Here is a 6,169-nt window from a genome sequence, read left to right as displayed (position 1 = left end):
AGGGTATTTTCTACACTTCCATGACGAGTGCCAAGTTAACAATGTCCAAAAAGAGGAAGTTATACAACTGGGGTGTCTTATTTTATTGCCTTATGTGTTTTAATGTTTGTTATACGTTGTTTATCTCCTGAGCAAATATCGTTTAGCGAAACAATAGTTATTTCTTTAGAGCCCACCAACTCAGTTAGTGTGTCTAATAATTGTATATTTTTATTATATTTATAATCATGTAGTCTTATTTTGCCAAACATTCAATACCTACTGTTATAAGACTTAATAAAATAAGTATTGCAAATTTATAATATTTATCTAAAGTTATCTCGATGCAAATTAAGAAAAATCCGATAGTTACATGAAGTTCAGAGAAAGAGGGGGATTCTTCTGGAAATAAGTGTTTATCAACTAGGGTATTAATTGGAAATTTCTCCAGTTCTGATTATTGTGCGACAATATATAAGATAATTTTTTTATTTGTATAATTCTGTCTCGTCTAGCTAAGTTAACTTTCCGATTATGCTTTGCCAATTTGATAATTAAAGTGTTAGCTAATAAGTTACTCTTTACTTTTCTTAGATCAGAACGATGATTTTTTTATCTAGTAAAATGAAATATATTTTCTAAAATACAAGCCAATTCAATTATTAAATCCTTAATGTCATTACTTCATCTGGACTGGCGTTTCAAAACACATCACAGATTATCCCTTACTTGTAGCTTTGTAGATAGAAAGGTGTTTATTTATTTACAAACTACAAAAAAGGCCAACATTTTCGTATTGGAACTGTTAAAAGGTAAGTAGTCAAATAATTTTAGGTGCCTTACATTATACATTTGTCCATCCTGTAAAAGAGTAGAAATAAAGCTAATGTGAACAGAGTTCAAAAGAAGTTTTGAGTTGACAATACAGATTAACATTAGCATTTTTAATTGATATTTGAACTTTATTCTTTGGAAATAAGAAAGATTTTCAAGCTTTTTTCTGCTGAACTATAAAATAAACAGCAACTATGCATTCTCGTTTCGTGTTGTGTGGCCGTTATTAGGGGAAGTATTTCACATAATACAGTACATCAAAGGTCTGTAAAACAAATTTTTAACTATTAATGTAGGGATATAAAAAAGGTCCTAATTTAAATTATACATTTTAATTGGTCTTTTTTTTTATTTCAATGAATGTTTCACTTATTTAATTTTATCATTAGAATTAATGATTATAAGAAATACTTCCTTGAATATTTCTTTAATTATTTATATGTTCTCTATTTACTGCTTTTAATAATTAAAAGTATTAATTATTAATAACTTCTAATACCACTTAAACAATATTCAAGAAAATATTTTTGGCTATTTTAGCCAATTATTAAAAATAGAAAATATCATACTATAGATTTTGATAAAGGCAGGTATATATTTTTAATAAAATGTTGTTCAACTAAATTTTTTATATTCTTGATACATGTAATTAAATTATTATACCTATTTACTCTGCACCTGCTTCGCAACGAGAAGAGAATGTATAGAAAATAGTGTGGTTCTTAACTGCCTCGTCCAATGGGAACTGCCGCATGATGAGGTGCTTTTGCTAGATGTAAATAAATGTTATCAATGTCCATTTCATAAAAATGTTCCACGGATTAATTATTTTTATCAGTCAAAACACATAATTATTATAAGGGTCCTTCCAACTATATGTTCTGGTTTCACGTATTTATACAAAACATTTGTCTGCAACAGACTGTGTTTTGTAGTTTTTTAACATATTTTTTTAAACTTTTAAAATCATTTTTAAACATAGTTTTGCTATCTTTAATTTATTATTTATTAATTTTTATTTCTTATTTAATTTATTTTAATTAAAATAATTTGAACTTTAAAAGATAATCACATCATACGTATAGTACTGTCACTGTTCAACTAATAAAAAAGTAGGCAAACAATTTTAAATCAAAACAAATCTAACATCAGACGACTCATCGATATCTATTATATTTTAAATGTGATTAAAATAATGCCACCCTTTCATAATTAAGGACCGTGCGCTTAGGATTTATACAAATATTTTCAGGGATTTTTCTCATCGAAACTTTTTATTCAATTTATAAAATTTAGGTGCGCGGCTTATGGTTTTTTTTTCGTTCGCAATCCTTGCTAGCTTTATACAAATGTGCAACCTTACGTACCAAACATGAAATTTATTTTTGTTAAACATTCAACAATTTAAGTCAAACAGATTTTGTCAACTACCAACAATCATAATTGGAGTTGATTCTACACTTTCATTTAGATTTAGATAAGCAATGATAAGTGGTGGCTTATTCGGTTTGTGGCAGTTGTTTTGTAAAGTTTTTGGCAAAGTTATTTTTTTTCTACTTTTCCTGTAAGGTACTAATAGTTTTTACGATATTCATCATGGCAAGACATATTATAGGCCAATTACCACTATATACCTTATTGTATTTGAATCTCTAGATCCTAAAACACTTTTTGTTGAAACTATTTTAATTTTTATAAGTCGTATTTTAAACCTGAGTTTTGAAAAAGAATATTTGGCAAATATAGTCATAATGTCAATATGTATAGTAAAAAATCTTAATAAAATTTCTCTCCTTTGTATGATATTAAAATGTTACAAAAACAAAAATGATTTATGCTACTCCTTATAGAAGTAAATCTACATTCTCATTGACTCAGCTTGTTTTTTTTACCCCGGGCATTAATGTAAGAGTACATTTTATTTTCCGAAGAGTCTGGTTAAATAATACCATTTTAATGGTAAGTGATATATAATGCCCATTTGAGTACTTTCACATTGTCTCTGATAAGAAATGTACAATGTTTTCTATAATTCTAATTTATAACCAACCCAGTATAACCCATTTATACTTTTTCTTCCAGACAGTTAATCTAAATCACCTTGCAAATTAATTTCTGCTTTCCTGACTTTTCTTACGTAATCATTTTGAAGACATGGAATAATGAATTGTGCTTTTTTAAACAAGGAATGGTTCATGATAATAATAATAATAGTTAATGCACGAAAAGTTCCTAGGTTATGTGGTAATAAAAAATTAATAAATATAACCATAGAAATTCTTAGTTTAGTGTAGATTAAGTCATGATATATTATGTGTTATTTTAAGATCCTATCACGTATTTGTACTGTTAGTATGGCCCAAAAGTATATCTAATGCGGCCTTGCCCAAAAGCAAAAGTGGTTTATGCTTTAGTTTATGATCCTACTTAAAAAGAATGTTGTACTTAGGAAGAATGAATAAATAACTAAAACTAACCATATCAAATAGATTTATTTTTAGCCCTACTAGTACTACAAACAACTTTGTGTTTTATTTTAAATTTGACAGAAGCAAATTTTAGGAGGTTTCGTAAGGTAGTTTTAAAATAAAAAATATAATTATTCTATTCAAAGCACAGGCCATGGATTCGCCAGAGGTTTTTTCTTTACTAACTGCAAATTTCTAACAACAGAAATTACTTTTGTAGAAATATTTAAAAATGTCCTAAACGACGTTTTACCATGAGCCATGACACACCAAAAGTACCGCGTCCACGGGGGGAGTTTTGAGACTACTTTCGTTACAATTCGTTTTACATAATAAACACATATTACCTAGTATGGTATATTTAGTTCACATAAATTAATTGATTTTGTAGTATCCAAAGTCAATGGTATATTTGGTTTACATAAATGGAATGTCTATTCGGAGTAGGGTTCTAAAGTCATTGGTGCATTAGCCTAATTCTAATTCCGGAGACCATTAAAAGCGTCAACCTCGACCTTAACGATATTAAATAATCCGATTGTTCTTCCCCTATGTTCTATATTTGAAATGTGCTAGTTTAGATGATTCGTTGACTAACATAAATATTGTACGACTCTTTTGTTTACTTTTTTAGTTAACTTGCTAATAATAAACTAATTATGGGCCTTAAGGCCATATTAAATTTCTAAGAATTAAAATTGACGTAGAGAAAAGCTCTTTAGTGCGAGTTGTACCATTTCAGATTTATACCTTCCCATTGTTGATGGTTACTATGACTTTGACCAAGCTAAGACTAAGCAAGCATGAATCCATTTATTCATTTATTCATTTTGACGGCAATCGCCATTTATTTATCCTTGATGAGAGAGCTCATACAATTGGATCCTTGATAGCTGATAAGCTAAATTTCATCCAGATCGCTTCAGCCGCTCAGTAGGAGTACGGTATAGTTTTGTGGAACAGAAAAACATGAGTTTAGTATAATAAGAGCCTCGCCCAGTTAGTTCACTCTCCGCTAAGTTAAGACAAATAATGGAATTTGAAAGATTACTGATCATACAGCAAGGTAGTGGCCTACTACACTCTGTGGTCCCGATTTGAGTTTATGACTTGTTACTTTATATTTTGTTGTTATCTTATACAAGTCTCTGAACCGTAAGAAATTATTAATTATTCGGGTTTAGACCGTTTTACAAAAAAGCTTTTCACTGTCTCTCCAACATCTCTTCTAAAAATGCCACTGGCCTAGACATCAATAAAAATGTACCTTTAATGTGCCCCAAGCACAGCGCGTATAGCTAAAAAAAAAGATGCTAGCATTTATTACGTTAGAAATGGCATTCTAGCGGCAATGATATTATTAATTGGTGAGTCGGTGGCTCAGTTGGTAGCGTCACGGACTTCGGGCCCAAGGCAGCGATGTCGTGGGTTCGGATCCTGGTCACTGCAACTAAAATTTATCAGTACAGTTCACCTTCGTACTGTACCGGCTCACCCCTTGCTTTGTTGTATACGTTCCACGCACAGATCTGTAGTCTATGTGGACGGGCAAATGCAAGGTTAAAAGAGCCCACCAACATCTTAAATAGTTATTTGTGTAACTAGTGGTGAAAGTGGCACTTTGCTGCACACGAGAGCAATGTTTACGCACGAGCCGCAGGCGAGTGTGGAATGATCTCGAGTGCATCAAAGGCCTTTTACACTCGTGTTACACATTATATTTTTCCTACAGTCACTATAAAGCATATAAATAATTAGTCTTTTAAACACTATACAACACGTTTTTGGGTTCAGCTGGCAACACAAATGGTGCCCTAGAGAAAGTAGTACCCGCGGTCCGTATCACTCCGCGACTTTTCTTCGGCAAGAAATGTGCTCCACGTTTTGAGAATATAGGTCCGTATGTTTTTGTAATTTGAAGTGGTTTCCGTGCCTAAAAAAATGCTTTAAAGGTATTTTCTTGTTTATTAAGATCGTAGGAATGCTTTGAAAACGTTTAAAAGAAAAGTCCAGAAAGTTCAGAAATTATAAAATACCGAAACTATAAACACGAAATGACAGGTTAAATCGTAGTTATAATAGTCAGCTGCTCATAGTATTATTATCTTTAAGTGTTGCCAACCTATTTCCAAGCGTAAACGGATTACGTGCATAAATAGAACCACGCTGTTTTGTGTTGTTTCGTTGGAATCCTGATGTGCGGCAAAGTATAAACCGTACGACAAAGTATAAACCGTACGGCAAAGTATAAATATGCAGCAATTAGCAGCTTTCTGTACTATAAACAGTACAAGGAAGCCAACTTTGTCGGGTGACTGTAGGAAAAAGAAATGCTTAACTGGGCTGGTGACTCACAGCTGTTCAGTCAAATCAAATCAAATCAAATATTCCTTTATTGCCAGTTAACATATATACATGCATGGCTTGCGTCACAATTTTTAAATAAAATACATAATAAGCAAATACATTTTTACACATTTACAGAAACATAGCATGCCTAAAAAATACAACATATTTATGATGAATTGTAGTTAACATATAATCTTTTACGCTATAAAAACTATTTTCTAAAAGTATAGTTTAAGTTTACGTTTAAAATCCCTAATATCACTAACTGACTTAGGATTGTCAGGCAGCGATGTTATATAGCATGATGGCAGGCGTGTTTTTTTTTAAAAAGGAGGTTTTGTGGTATGGAATGTTCAATTTGGATTTTTTTCCTATGTTGTAACTGGATTGGGGAATCAAAGGTTCGAAAAAACTATGGTTTTGTTAAAAAAATGTTAAAGGTATTCAGAATGTAAATGCAGGGAAGGGAAAAGTAAGAAGTCTTAATTTGACAAAAGCTGATCTACAAGACCCTCTCTGGCGAATGTCAGCTATGACCC

This window comes from Macrosteles quadrilineatus, unplaced genomic scaffold (assembly GCF_028750875.1).
Source record: "Macrosteles quadrilineatus isolate MER2022 unplaced genomic scaffold, UCM_ALF_1.0 Scaffold_8__2_contigs__length_117827958, whole genome shotgun sequence".
Taxonomy (NCBI): domain Eukaryota; kingdom Metazoa; phylum Arthropoda; class Insecta; order Hemiptera; family Cicadellidae; genus Macrosteles; species Macrosteles quadrilineatus.
The sequence above is the reverse complement of the archived record's forward strand: the minus strand, read 5'-3'. Positions refer to the sequence as shown.